The sequence below is a fragment of the Eurosta solidaginis genome, chromosome 4 (assembly GCF_040869045.1).
Source record: "Eurosta solidaginis isolate ZX-2024a chromosome 4, ASM4086904v1, whole genome shotgun sequence".
In the NCBI taxonomy this organism is placed as follows: domain Eukaryota; kingdom Metazoa; phylum Arthropoda; class Insecta; order Diptera; family Tephritidae; genus Eurosta; species Eurosta solidaginis.
Window position 1 is genome coordinate 250,288,097 of NC_090322.1, and position 16,172 is coordinate 250,304,268.

At 38.9% G+C, this 16,172-nt stretch overlaps 1 protein-coding gene across 2 annotated transcripts in view; it reads right to left on the bottom strand.

Moving 5' to 3' along the window:
- LOC137251289 (kelch-like protein 5) overlaps positions 1 to 16,172 on the bottom strand; it is a 40,151-nt gene that overhangs the window by 13,830 nt on the left and 10,149 nt on the right. The window lies entirely within an intron of this gene.

A 16,172-nucleotide genomic window follows, 5' to 3' on the forward strand; every position in this document is an offset into this window, starting at 1 on the left:
TAGACATTCATTTCAATTGCATATACACTAATGTGTTTTTATTTAAGATATTATTGCAAACATAGAACTAGTTCTTATTCTCATCAAAATTAGAATCTTCTGAAATGTTGGATTCGGGAAAAGCGTTACCCTCAAGATTTTTACAAACGGAATGATATTATTTTCGTATAACCAGTTTTTCACACAATTTTTCCAAGTATTTTAGTTTTGATTCAGGAAGAGGTAACGGCTTCGAATAAAGAGGTTTGCCTTCAATTAAACAACTTTTTTTCGGATATTAAGCTATTAAAAATTCTTCATCAGTATAATTTTTTTTTGAAGAATACCAGACACGTATACTCGAACATTCGAACATACGAATATGTGCTGTTATTATTATTATTATTTTTTTTTTTTCAAAAATTGTTTAGCCATATCAACGAATGTGTCATACAATGTGCCACATTCATTTTTCTGGCTCAACTTTGTGTGATTGAATTGTACATTTGTGAAAATGGCAATGCAAATTATTGGGGTTTCCATGTACGTAGGAAGCTCTAGATTTAAGTAGAACCTAGAGAATCTAAAGGGTAATCCAAAGAGGCCTCTAACACAAAATCGGAAAAATGGCACATTCATGCTTCTGGCTAGCGGGCGACGATATGTATATCTCCAACTTAAGTATGCGATGATCATCATTTCAATGGAGCATTTAAACCCCTGGAACCTACAAAAGAACTTTGCATCACCGATTTCACTTATTCTGTTGGCAATCGGGACATATAATGTTTGAAAAAAATGTACACCTTTTTTGGATAACTTGAAACGAACAGTTGAAAAAATGTTCGACATGGGTCATTTAGTGAGCATTGAAATTTATTATATAATTTTTCTTTTAGTGTTTTGTTTTAATGACTTGATGAATTCGGTGATGTAAAATCTGTGTTGAGCTGGCATTGAAAGCGTCTGTTTTTTTTTAAATAACTTTTTAATGGTTGGAAAGAATTAAATTTCGCAACTGGATTCTTATAACTGGCAGTGATGCGTATCCGTTGATACTCGTTGATTTCAACCATATCGGACCAATTTTCGACATGGACAATAAACGGCCAAGAACCGATATTTTTGACATTCGGCGGCGGCGGTAGTGTATATCTTTACTGTGAAAGTGGTGTTCTGGGGATAAAAGAAGACAGCCCGTAGCGATTCTGAGAGCAAAGTTTTGACAGGCCTGTAGTTTCTTCCAATAAGTATCCTTTAGGCTTGGCGACCATATCGAGGACGCGAAGCATGCAAGCGACCGGCTAATTGCTTCGTAAGTGGTAATGCGCGTCTCTTTACCCCAAATGCTGCCGGCAAGAGCTTTGAGGGCTTTGTTCTGCTCTGGATTTTAGGGACAATTCCGGATACATGCTCGCCAAAATATAGATCCTGATCGAACGTCACACCCAGTATTTTCGGGTGTGAGACCGTCGGTAGTGTAATGCCATCGACGTGGAGGTCCAATATGGTCGACATTTGCCGTGTCTATGTTGTAAATAACGTCGCCGATGATTTGTTCGGTGACAATGCCAGATTTCGCAAGGCGAAAAAACTGGGGAGATCAGAGAGATAGTTATTTATTTTATTACATGGCTCATCGATAGGTGGGCTAGGACCTGTAGCCATTATCGTGCAGTCATCGGCGTAGTATACTATGGTTACTCTTTCCGGTGGCGAAGGGAGCTTCGATATGTAGAAGTTAAATAGGCGGGTATAGGACACCACCCTGTGGTACCCCTTGTTTAATTCCTTTGGGTGCTGTTCTGTGATGGGGTTTTTGATTCAGTGCGCAATTTATCTGTGTGTTTATGTGGGATTGGGTGGCAACACCAGTAGACGACGGCCCTGAAAACAGTCAGACTACAACACTGGTTTACGACTGCAAATACTGTTTGACTTTCCGATAGTTTAAAATAAGAATCAGAGTTAGTTCGTTTTTGACCGCTGCCGGATAAGCTCGCCTGCCTACCAAGAATCGTAAGACAAGTGTAAAACCCCTAAACTGAAACTAAAACTAAGCTGTGCTACAGTTACAAAATCTATGCAAAACTTAAAGAAATCTATGTTAAAAACTAATGAAATCTATGTTAAAACTAAAGCTAAAATCAAAACCATGTTGTGCTAAAATTCAATGTTAAAACCTAAAGTAAAACTATGTTGCGCAAAAACCAATGTAAAACCCAAAAACTTCATTGAATTAAAACTTTATTGACTCCCACAAGTGGTGTCAGCAGTGGAACGAAATCAACCACCGCGCATAAGACATGCAAGCGCATAAAGGTTGAAAAAGTGCATACGGTATACACGTTATATGTGCACAAATTTTCCTGTGCAAAAAATAAAAAATGTACGTCTATGTACCGTTTCGTGAAAGCATCTAGTTTTTGTTGGGGTTGGCACTGTGCTACGCCAGTTAAAGCCAAGTAGAACGAAGACCGTGTAACGGCATTCGAGCAAAAGTAATAGCGACAGCGAGAGTACAGCAACACAAGCGCGTTAACGCAAGCTGACTCGACCCGCCAGCGGGCGTTATTGTTAAAAGACCCTGATGTAATAATTGAATAAATTAATTAATCAAAGTAAGAAATAATAAGGCAATTATCGGTGGCGCGGGATTTAAAACGGAAAATCAATGAAATAAAATTTAAGGTTCTTAATCGTTAAAAGGATTTTTTTTAAGTGAATAAACTTTGACTGTGTTAATCGTTTTGACAACATTTCGAGCCCTTGTAAACGATAGCGGTCAACAATGGAGCGAACTGTAATTTTAGAACTAAATGTAGTGGGGTTGAAGCAAAAGTTAACAGAGTTGGGTCTGGCAACTACGGGACGAAAAGCAAAGATAACTCGAGTGACGATGGTGATGAGGGGTCCGTTTATGATAGCGCTGGTTCGTCTCCATCAAGAGCAATACCAAACTATGATCGTACCCCCTTTACATTACGCGATATAGAGGACTCATTGACGTCGTTTAGTGGGCGCGTTCGAGGAATGGCTGGACGATTTTTAGCAAAATGCCGCTGCTGTTCATTGGAACGAGCTCCAAAAATTTATATATCCAAAGCAGCTGCTAAAAGGGGCTGCCAAACTGTCTATACGAAGCCAGCGGGACGTCACAAGCTGGAATTCGTTGAAGCGAGCGTTAAAATCCGAATTTGGTTCCGCGGTATCATCGATTACGGCGCATCGTAGGTTGATGAACCGCCGTAAGCGCAGCAACGAAGATCTTCGCGAATACCTTTACTGTCTGATGGAGATTGGGAAGCCGGTAAGGCTGGATGACGCGAGCCTCATTGATTACTTTATCGAAGGCATCCCCGACTCCAAACAAAATAAAATCAATCTGTACCAAGCCAAGGCGGTAGCAGAGCTCAAAGAGCAGATTTGCATTATACGAGAAGGTTCGGGCTGGTCACCATCAAGTTACCAACTCAAATCCGGCTCAGTCGGGCGTTGGAAGTAGAGCTCCAGTCAACTCAGGTTTTCACAATGAGGGAGCAAAGAAGTGCTTCAAATGTGGTAGCCCTTCACATCCGGACAAGGACTGCCGCGGATCGTTCAAATGCTTCAAGTGTGGTGAGCCGGGACACCGAGCTGCCGATTGCAAAAGTACCCAACCTAAAGCGGGTAGGTGTATCTTTGTTGATGTAAGGTGTGATTATGCGATATTTTTGGCGTTAGTGGATACAGGGTGTGACCTTTGCTTGATACGTACGATACGATACTTTGCTTGTTAGATAGCGAGATTGTGCTGAGCGGAGATAAGCGCCGAATGGTCGGTGTAGGTATAGGTGGTTTGACCACATTAGGTAGTTTTGTTAGAAAGGTTACCATCGATGACATAGAGGTAGAAATCACATTTCACGTAACAAGAGAACGAGACATGCAATATACGACGGTGATTGGTAACGAACATTTTGAAATAGGTAACACTAATCGTTAGTGAGGATAGGGTAGAATTCCAGCCCAAAACGAAGAACGATAAATCCGACGATACTATAGCCCCAACTGTTGAATCTGGATTTTACTTGTTAAGTGAATTCGGGAATCTATGCACAGCAGCGTCAATAGTCGAGGAGAATGAATCCGAAATAGACCTGTCGCATCTTAGCGAGGAGAAAGCAGACTTCGTTAAAGAGTTGGTGAGCAGCTATAAACCGAAGAAGACTCGGGACTCGCCTGTAGAGATGAAGATATTGTTAGCCGACGATATACGGGCTAGGCCAAGGCGTATGTCGTACGAAGATAAGTGCGTAGTAGAGCAACAGGTGGCAACGTGGTTGGAAGAAGGAATAATACAACGGAGTTCGTCGGAGTACGCATCGCCCATTGTGCTAGTTGGCAAAAAAGACGGTAGCAAACGGCTTTGCTGTGATTACAAGCGGTTAAGCGAGAAGATGGTAAGGGATAATTTCCCAATGCCCTTAATCGACGATGTGTTTGAAGGGTTGCACGCAGCGAACGTTTTCACCACTCACGATCTGACGAACGGCTTCTTCCACGTACCAGTAGAGCCTAGTTCACGTAAATACACAGCGTTTGTGACTCCCGACGACCAATTCGAATTTCTTTACGTACATTTTGGCATTTCTAACTCACCTGCTGTGTTCTCTAGGTTCATTTTTACAGTCTTCCGTGACATGATAAATGACGGAACCGTTATCGCTTATTTGGACGACCTGATCATTCCTGCTAAGTAAGTTGACGAGGGTGTTCAAAAGTTGGAAGCTGTTCTGCGCAGAGCACAGGAATACAATCTTCGGTTCAAATGGCGTTTAGCGCGATGTAGTGCTATGTAGTGCTATGTAGTTTTCGAAAGCCATGCTGATAATTGGCAAGACTCAAATTAGAAGTAAAATGGGGAATGGCAGTAAAATAGGGAATAGCAGTAAAATAGCAGAATGGCTTCAAGTGGCTTGGGTACTGGCGATAGAAGATATATCGGACGATAATACTCCTACGTTGGCTATTTTCCCAGTCTTTAGAAGCGGTACAACCCTCGTCATTTTCGATTTTTCGGGGATAACGAAGGTAGACAAAGACAGGTCGAAAACATGTGCTAGGTATTTAAATACTTCTTTGCCAAGTTTTTTGAGCATCGGCATGGCTATGCCCAGGGCCGTAGAGAGAAAATCCGGGCACGGGACTAAACAATTTACGGCCCCCTATAAAAAATGCACTAATACATTTGATTAACTTGAATTAATGACGTCTCATTCATGAATCATTATTGATGGATTACATCAAACAAAAATTTTGCCACATCAACTAAATAATTTTTGGACTAAGAGCTGACAATAAAATTAACACAGAATATTTACTATTTTTACTATTTTATTGTAACGTAGAAAGAAAATTCTCTTTTAACAGCCACATATTGTTTCAAATAATCTTTTCTAGTTATTTGGTAACATTTTAATACATTTCTTATAAATTGAATGATGATTAAAATTTTAATTATTCAATATAGAAAGTTCGGATATGAAAGAGTGGCTTTACTTGCTTCTTTCGCTGCAAAATTTTTATAATATCAAAATTTAACTGTCTTGCCAAAACGGATTCAACACAAAGCGTCGCAAGTCCTGAAACTCGTTCTTGAGATGAACACGATCTATGAAAGCTTTTGATTCTTGAAAGGACGCTGAAGGAACGTTCTGCACTAGCTACAGTGACAGGTACAGTGCAAAGATACGTAAAGCAACACAAATGTTGGGGAAAATCGTATACAGATTGTGAACATATGTTCATGGCATGTAGCAATTCCACCTTTATCAAAATTTGCTTCGTAAATGTGTTTGAAGTGAATTATTTCGCATTCTAAGCTTTGAGAAATGTCCAACTTACATTTTTCCACAAATTTTGCTGCGCTCGCCCGAACCGTAGTTTCATCCATGCCTTCAAATTGCCACAAAAAGGAAAACGTCTCGCTCAAATTTCTCAGAGCTGCAAATCGTTTAGTAATGCCAGTGATTCCCTTATCAACGATCACCAGGAATGTATTGTTTTTTAAATCAGACTCTGAATCATCTGTAATCATCTCATTTAAATTATCTTCAGAACGTCTTTTGGGTTTTCTCTTTCGAATAGCCGGAAACTTTGGAGAGATGTTCAATTGAATAGCAACTGTTTTGCATTCGTTTAAAATTGTTTCCCATTGGTTCCTGATCAACTTTAAATCAGCTAATAAGACATCTAGATGTCGGACCTCGACATCTAAGGTGGCGTCTCTAGCTTGGAGGACCACGTTTCTCTCATTAATGGTAGTCAGTATTTGGAAAAAAATTGCGGACAGCAAGATACATTCGAACTTGTTGATGTACTTGAGAATGCCGGGAAAATCTCCGTATGCTTGCGCAGTCAAATTTGGCTTTTGTCTGAAAGACTATGAAGAGAGCTCGGTACATTTTTTTTTGAGGATGTCCCATCGTTGTGGACTGCTGCTGAAAATAGTAACACATTTTTTTACAACTCCGAAAGAAGTAATTGCAGCCGTACAACATTCTGCAGCACAAGGCGAGTAATTAGCATTCGAGTTTTTGTCGAGAATGTGACGTAGTACTCCGTTGTAAGCTCCATTGTGAATGATGACTAAGTGCGATATCTTATCTGTCAACTGCCTGACAAGATGTTCAATATGGCTACTTTTTAGCGTTTTGACAGGGTGTTCAATATGGCGGCGTCTATCTTCAGCGGATGATAGAAAGAGATACAGAACGAGACAGCGATACTCAATTACAAATCAGGTGATCCAATCACTTTGGAATTTTGACGTCTATCCAAAAGATAGCACACTTAGTCATCATTCACAATGGTAAGCTCCTTTCATATTGGCGCCGTTATCGTACCCTTGTGCACAACAATCTTCAATCAAGTATGGCAAATTAAATCAGCGATTTCCTGACCAGTTTTTTGGTTACAATCCACGAAAGCCAAAAACCGTTTTTGAATTGTAAAATTTGTTGCTTTCGAATTGAAATGGAGTCAGCGCAAAATGAACGTAGTCAACGTGACCAGCATCAGGCATATCATCAACGATAATAGCAAAATACTTGGCTTTCTTGCATTGCTCTAATATAGTTTCCCTCAAGTGCTTTGCACAAATTTCTATAAACTCCTTCTGAATGTCTGGAGAAAGATAGTGAACTTGTAAACGTTTGTGCTGCTGTTGTGAAATCCCAACTTTCTCCAAATGATCTCTAAGTATGGGATCATATTGGCTTATGAGATCTTAAATGCCCAAAAAAGTCCATCGTTTCGTTCACCAAGATATATACTTTCGCCTTTGAAAGCTAGGCCTTTTTCACTCAAAAATAAAATAGTGTCAAAAATTCTATATACAATTTCTTTCCAGTTTTGAGTTTCAGTGATTAGCTGGTCATTAGCCGTGTTTTTTAACACGCGTATATCCGTTTACGCTTAAACTTTATATTGACTGCTAAGGGACAAACTACAAATACACCTCTGAAATTGCTGCGCATAAATTTTGTCCTACTAAATTTCAATACGCATTATACTCAGATGTAACTGAAATATGTGTCTTTGTTTCACCCTCTACACTAATTCTATGTATTCTATGTGTGTCCACAATTCATCGCAACTGATTCAGCTATATGTTATACCCTATGGCCATCAGAGCGTTGCGTCTCCGCTTTTCGGTACACCCTGTTGATGTAGCTAGTTGTTTAACCACAGCCGCTAGATGGGTCTCCTAAGCATTATCTAAGCAAAATAGGCGTTTTTTAACACGCGCAAACGAAACGTATACGCGCGTGTTAAAAACACGGCTATTGATAAGTGTATCAATTGTAGCCTCCTTTTGAATTAGATTTTGTAAAGATCGTCATTGAATATAACATTTAAGGTGATCTTGAGTATTTTCGTGTGATGGCAGTTTATCGTATAGCTTCTTTCCATACCTGGAATTTCGAATAACCGCAGAACAAATTTTAGGTCGATTTAAAGTATTGGTGCTTAATAGACGACATGGTAGGCAATAAAAAGCATTGATACTGGCACTTCACACTAACCAGTCACGATCCACTTTCTCTCCATTTGGCAACATTCTGTTTAACAACGCGGTACGAAATGCCTCGTCATGACGATCACGTGGAAAAATAACAGGACACTTTTGATGACCTCGACGAATTATTTCGTTGATTTCTTCAGATCGCAAAAACGCAAACAAGTCGTTTAAATAATCTGTACTTTGATACAGAGTTGGTGGTATTGTTCGAAGACTTTTTGAAGATGAACCTTCATCAGTGTCACCAAGAAAACTTTACAATTTCGGATTCATGTAAACATACATTTTTATTTGATGTTTTTTTTTTTTGTCTCCTCAGGCCCAGGCAAAAAATCATTATCAATATTCGTTGCTTTTGAAATTCGGTTTAAAATTTGCACATGGAACAACTAAAGACTCTCCTGAATTAAAAATAATTTCTTAGTACCTCTAAATCGCGGCCCCTGAGAAACACATTTTTGTTTGATGTTTTTATTGTTGTTGAAAACCTACTGTACCATAGTACAAAGCCGCAAAAATAATTCCGTTTTTTTTACTTTCAGTTGTAGCTACTTTTTTTTGCTTGATATAGTTTTATTTTCCTTGCCACCACTGTTCAGACTTCAAAACTTTAAGTAATACAGCTCATGTCAAAAACATATGTTTTGAACTGAGTTATCGACACATCTTGGAAACGCAAGGGTCTAATACCATTTCCTGAAAAAATTATCTTTCTCTTCCTGTGGAGATCTGAAGGAAGCAACATAGTTTGTGAAGTTGTCGCGGTGATATAAATTTTTTTGGTGTTAGAAGTGAAGCTAAAGTGAAGCTTTCTAAAGTTAATTAAATAATTTAAATAGTGCATGTGAGCATAAGTATATTTGACCAACAAAGACACTCAAAAGCAGTCGTCAACTTCGAGCCGGAGCCTTGATATTTAATCTTTAAATTTCGCATTTATATACATGGTGAGTTTTCAAATAAGTTTATATACCCATACGTGCAAAGTTCGCCTTTTTTAATGCTATACCAGTTTAAATAAAAATATAAAAACTGCGGTATTTTATTTATTCTACCAGATTTCTTTCGAGAATTCCCCGCAGAAAAGTTGTATCATATGCATGTGGGTTGCTTGTGCGAACCACAAGCAACCCTCTCCCTCATCTCCCTGCATTTCGCCATCAAAACATAATTCTACTAAAACGCTGCAAAAGTTGCTGAGATCCGCCTAGGGCCACTCTTGACCTACCTCCAAGTCCAGCTTGATCGAGTTTCCCCCCCAGCTTTGGAATTTTCAAAATAAATGAATAGCAAATCTTCTCAAGTATTTGCATAAATATTAAAATATGTAAAAATGTAAAATTTGGCATATAGTTACAATGTACGGAGAAGAAGAAGAAGTTAAAAGTTAGTATACCGAAAAGGAGAGTCATTAAATGCAACAAAACTTGGAGCAAAAGGTTGATAATAAGAATGTATATGAGAGAAAGATGTTGCGAAATTGAAATTATTATTAATTCCGAATAAAAACTTTAATCTAAGAAGGATTTTTCAATTAAATTAAAATAATACCTAGATTTAGTCCCATTTAGATTTAAACCCACTGTGGAAAACAAAAAAAGGTTAAATTTAAAATATCCATTAGATTTTCATAATCATTTCTCATATAATAATTATCAACGTGAGTATGTAATGTAACTAGCGATCGCTCATCAACATATGCCTATGTTGTTGTTCGTGTACAGCAGCCTCTCAAACATGCGACAAATATAAATTGTAAGGAATGAGAATGATTGAACATGTTTGAGAGAGAGTTGTATGACGTCGTTTGAACCCAAATTGTAGCTAAATAATTTTTTGTTGCGATCTCTCTTAAACATTTTGAATGAATTCGGATGGTTACCGTCATTCGCAAATTTATTATAGATGGGCAATTTATATTTAAAAGAATATTTGAATGTTTACAATATTCCTAATGCAGCAACTGCAAGCGTGAAGGCCTTCGATGCTACGTAGCAATGCATATATATATAAATATTTATATATATAATATATACCTATATCTACTTTTTTTTGATGCCCCTAAATATTCAAGCACACCACATACATACATATGCATATCTAGTTATAAGATTTTATTAATGCTACTTAAATACATATTTTTCATAAAACATATTTATTTTGTTGTTGTTGTACATACATATTGTATGTACATAAGCATGTGCGTATATACGAATGCAATTTCAACTTAAGTGAAATTCGATGGTTTTTAATGATAAATATTTTGTTTTTGCAAAGTGAGTTTTTTTTGCATCTACACACATACATATTTACATACATATGTATAAAGCTTTTTATTGAATTTGAAGTTAAAGAAAGAAAGCGAGTAGACTAATAGGAATCATTACAGTTCTGCCACCTGTATTTTTGTATTTTTATGAAATAGTAGGCAAACTAAGCTAAGATCCCTTATATTGTAATGGATTGATTTTGATAAAATAATAATTGTTAAAACGGGTAGATAATTTGTGTTTACTTTGGTTTGAGACACAGGAGTTAGTGGTAATGTATCGTGGCCTCAATAACATCTATGAGGCCAATGGTTGGGCGGGTACAGAGGCAGCCACCAAACGTTGCAACAATGAGCTGCCATGCATAAAGGTGAGTATACGGTGGGTCATATGGCTGAAGTGTGGCATGCAAGTGCGTTTGTTGTTTGTTTTTATTTTCTTATGCTAGTGTATCCCAGTGTGCAAAACAAATTATTCTGTTTGACCATTGACTGGGGAGAGTAGTGCTGTGCAGTGATCACGTTAAGGAATCCACGAAGCTGAAGCTCCGGGCCTGAACGCCAGTGCACACGCCGTGGTCATTGCACCTTGCCACAAGTACTGCCGCTCTTTTGTCTTTGAATGTGCCTATCGCACACTCAGTCAATGGATATCATAACAGATAAAATGGCGCCCAACGTGGGGCCCGATAGAGGAAAGCAACTTTTGTGTGTTTTTTTTAAATATTGGCTCCACATATAGGATTCACTCCTTGAATCAAATAGTCTGTCTGCTTTTGGAATTTTTTTTTTTTTATTAGATTAAAATTTTATACATTTTTTGAATTTTTTTTTTTTGATTGTTGTGTTCAAACAGTTTTTTACGGATGCGAAGAATTTTCGCTGGAATTGACCATCCTATAGGCTAGATGCCTTGAGATGCCTACCGCGTTAAAACTTCGTGTTTAGGGAATTGTTTTAGCATAGCACTTCTTTTGGTTTTGTTGCAAAAATACGTTATACGCTTTTTGGAAATTTTTTTCATTAAGGCTAAATACCAGTTGACTTACCAGGCGTTTACGTTTGCTACAATCCAATAGAAAAATATATGCAAGTTTTCTTTAGTTAGTACATCTCAAACTCACCGTCGAGATGCCACCTCAATTTAATACCTTTTTTTATTTTCGTTTAGTATTTGGGAAAGACTGAATATTTTGGAAATTGTGATTGTAAATCAAATACGTCACAACCGATCTTTCTTTCTCAAAATGTTGCATGTCACAGCACAATATGACTATATGCCGAATTTAACCTTAATGCCGCATTACCACTATACAGACTCCCATGGTCTCAAACCAAGTTTATTTTTGATGATTTTTTGTTTTTTTTGATAAAGAACCTTTTTTTTGCGTTGATTACCGAGCGAAAAAGCTTCTAATATTTTTGGTGATTTTTTTTTTTTTGGTTTTCTTAAAAACAATTTTGTTTGCGTTAAACTACCTTTTTTAACACTGCGTTAAAGGGTAATATCTTTTTTTTTGCGAGTACAAATATACATATACCTTTTTTTTTTAATTTTTTTTTGGGGAACATGCCATTGCGTCACAGCGACGAACACACTCCTTTGCAGGCTGGATGTTTTCTATGTAGGAAGGCTTTTACGAATAGGGATAACATACTAACTACCGCGTGTGACCACCGCTTCCACCGAAACTGCCTATTGCCGTGGCTTAAGAACAATTCTTCTTGCCCACTTTGTAGAGCTCCTTGCCGCAGTAGGGAGTTAAATCAGAATATATATAACACTAGATTATTGAAGAGGATGTCTCAGGGCAATGCAGGTAATACCAGTGGAAGTGGGAACCTACAAAAATCCAATAGGGAAGAACAACAAGAGCTGCAACAAGGAGCAGCAAATGGTAGTAGCTTGTCAGCTGAAGGAGCGCATGGAGGTGACGTACCACCAGTAAATGATGACGAAGCTCGTATTAGGAATATGGTCTCGGCTATTGTATCAGCGAGGTCAGCAACCGTTTTTGAAGATTTAGAGAATCGCGTAGGGCAAATGGTAGAACAGCGGATAGAAAACACTTTATCCAGTTTTTTAGAACGGTTAAATATTAACCCTACACAAGCAGTCCCTGTAGGCAATGACATAAGCCAACCAGCTAATTTGTCCACAACTCAACACCCACCAAATAGGTCCACTCCAGTGTGGCCTAGAGATGTACCTCCATTGCCAAATAATACCAATACCAATTTTCATAACCAGATTGACCAAATACGGCTAAGTGATATGTCGACCGTGCCGTACATAGGTAGAATAGCCCAATTAATTGCAAGTTGGGACGTGAAGTTTGACGGTACGTCTCGTTTATCTGTAGATAGTTTCTTATCGAGAATAGAATTGTTAGTTGTCGATTCGCTTAACGGCAATTTCAACCTTTTGTGTGAACACATACAAAGCCTTTTTAGTAATGAAGCCAAAGACTGGTACTGGCGATACCGTAGATCTGTCGAACGTGTCACCTGGCCAGCTCTTTGCCAAGCGTTAAGAACAAATTTTCAACAACATAAGAGTGACTTCGAAATTAAAGAATCGATTCGTGCTCGAAAGCAGGGTCAAAACGAATGTTTTGATGAGTTCCGTAATGCCATCCTAAAAATCGCGGAACCTCTTGAAACCCCACTTTCAGAGGTAGAGTTACTCGAAATTTTAAAACATAATTTGCGACCTCGTATTCGGCAACAGCTTCTTTTCATTCTGTGGCAGAATTACGTAGACTCTGTTTGAAAGGTGAGAGTCTTGCCAATGAAATTGCGAAGACAACGCCATCTTCACAAGCAAACAGCTCTCGACTATTGCCTAGGAGACAGGTTAACGAAGCCTACCTTGACTTGGAAGTAGATGATGACGCGATAGTGCAAGGTGAATTTGCTGAGGTAGACGCAGTTTCTCATCTAGCTTCCAAACTAAATCCTGGCTGCTGGAATTGTAACAAGGAGGGACATAGATATTATGACTGCCTTGAAGAGCGAACGGTGTTTTGCTACGGTTGTGGCGCATCAAATACTTATCGTCCCAAATGCCCGAAGTGTAGCCCGGGAAACTGCAAAACGAGCGAGGAATCTCGACAGATCCCTCGCAACGACAACAAACGCTAGAAAGCAATAACACCCACAAATATACGCAAACCAGTTGTGTACCGTCAAGTATACACACTGGTGACTCTCAGACTTTTACAACTCCGCCAAGAAAAGAAATTATTCCATACGAAGAACGGTTGAAGGGATACAATGAAGTTAGAAGAAGAATATTTAGTCCTGATGATAACACCTCAGAATTTCCAAAACTTTCCTCAACTCGTATGAAAGACTTTTGGATAAAAGTTAAAACAAATAGAAAAACTTGAAGAAGGTTATTTGTTCGTTGCAGCGAAGTGAAAGTGATTTGAGGCCCTATGCCAAGGGTAGGTTATTGGAAAGCGACCACTTAGGCCTCCTAGACAGTGGAGCTCAGGCGTCCTGCCTAGGAGGTTTGTTAGCAAAGGAGGTTTCCAAACGTCCTTTACGAAAACACCAAATTCCAATCTGCACAGCTGATGGCAAAAATCAAATAGTTTTCGGTACTATAGATCTTACTGTAAAATATAAAAATAAAACAGAAATCATAACTTTTTTTGTTGTACCGAGTATGTCACAGGATTTGATACTAGGTGTCGACTTCTGGCTTAAGTTCCAAATTGCGCCGAATAATATTTCGGAAATTTCACTTGATGAAAATTATAATGACGAAAACTCGCTTTCGTTGAATGTTGAGCAACAGCATCAGTTGAGTTTAGTTAAAAATAGATTTCCAAGCTTCGAAAAAGAAGGCTTAGGAAAAACTCTTTTACTGGAGTACGAGATCCAGCTCGAACCCAATGTCCGTCCGATAAAGCAGCGTTATTTCCCCATTTCACCAGCTGTCGAGAAACTCGTACATGCCGAAATTGATGAAATGATTAAGTTAGGTGTAATCGAGGAAGCTCCAAATAGTCCATGGTCCAGTCCGGTTGTGTTAGTGAAAAAGCCAGGTAAAGTCCGTCTGTGTCTTCATTCAAGAAAAGTAAATGGCGTCACCTTGAAGGACGCTTACCCCTACCTCATATTGACGGGATTCTTAGCAGAATACCCAAGGCAAAATTTATAAGTTCACTAGATTTAAGGCGCGCCTTTTGGCAAATTCCCCTAGCCGAACAGTCCCGAGATTACACCTGTTTTACCGTCCCTAATCGTCCGCTTTACCGATACCGTGTCATGCCTTTCGGTCTTTGTAACGCCCCACAAGCACTTTGTCGCCTGATGGATCGCGTAATCCCACCCAGTTTACGAAACCAAGTCTTCGTCTATTTAGACGATTTGTTAATTGTGTCGGAATATTTTGACACACACATGTCCGTCCTTGCTGAAGTTGCTCTACATTTAAGGAAAGCGGGGTTGACCATAAACGTCAACAAAAGCAAATTTTGTATTAAAGAAGTGAAGTATCTGGGGTATATTGTGGGCAACGGAACTATACGTACCGACCCCGAGAAGATTTCTGCCGTAACCCAATACCCAGTTCCAACGAATGTCAAGCAGGATAGAAGATTCCTGGGAATGGCGGGTTGGTATCGCCGATTCGTGGACAACTTTGCTGCGTTGACAAGTCCTCTCACTAATTTGTTAAAGAAGGGAAAAGGTTTTGACTGGAACGACGACGCTCAGCAAGCTTTCTGCGCTTTAAAAGAAAAACTTTGTACAGCACCAGTTTTGGCCAGTCCCGATTATAGCAAACCTTTCATCATCCAGTGTGATGCAAGTAAGCTAGGAGTTGGTGCGGTATTATTCCAAAAGAATGCTGAGAATATTGATGTCCCTATAGCATACTTTTCCCAGAAGTTGAACAAAGCGCAAAGTAACTATAGTGTAACAGAGCTCGAATGTCTAGCAGCTTTGCTTAGCTTGAAGAAATTCCGAGCCTATGTAGAGGGACAAGAGTTCACTATAGTTACTGACCACGCTAGCATGCAGTGGCTTATGCGACAAACTGACTTATCCAGCCGACTAGCGCGTTGGTCTCTCAAATTGCAAGGTTTTAAATTTAATATAGAACATAGGAAAGGCTCCCTTAATGTAGTGCCTGATTGTCTATCACGACAAAATTTTGAGGAAGTAGCTGAAGTCCGTGAGATTGAGGTCCGTCCGTTAGTTGATTTACAGTCGTCCGAATTTTTGTCCAATGATTATCAAACGTTGATAAGTCATGTCCGTCAAAATGAGAACCGCTTGCCTGATCTTCAGGTAATCGACAACCTGGTTTATAAAAGAACCGAACACCCCGATGGCAATCCTGAAAGGGAATCATTTAATTGGAAGCTTTGGATTCACACATCTCTAGTTCCAGGGGTCATCGAAAACGCTCACTGTCCACCAAATAAATGTCATGGTGGGATTGCCAAAACATTGGAACGATTGCGAAACAATTTGTATTGGACAAATATGACCGTTGATGTCAAGAACTACGTTAGCCGATGCGAAACATGTAAGCAAAGCAAATCGCCCAATGTTACGCTAAGACCACCAATGTCCGCACAATACACTGTACAAAGACCGTTTCAGAAATTGTATGTAGACTTTCTTGGACCTTACCCTAGATCCAAGCAAGGAAACATAGGAATATTCATTGTGTTAGACCATTTGACAAAGTTTCCCCTTTTAAAAACTGTTAAAAAGTTCAACACTTCAGTTATATGTGACTTCCTCCAAGATAACGTCTTTAGTATTTTCGGAACTCCCGAAATTGTAATGAGTGACAATGGCAAGCAATTTAGATCCACACAATTTAATACCTTATTG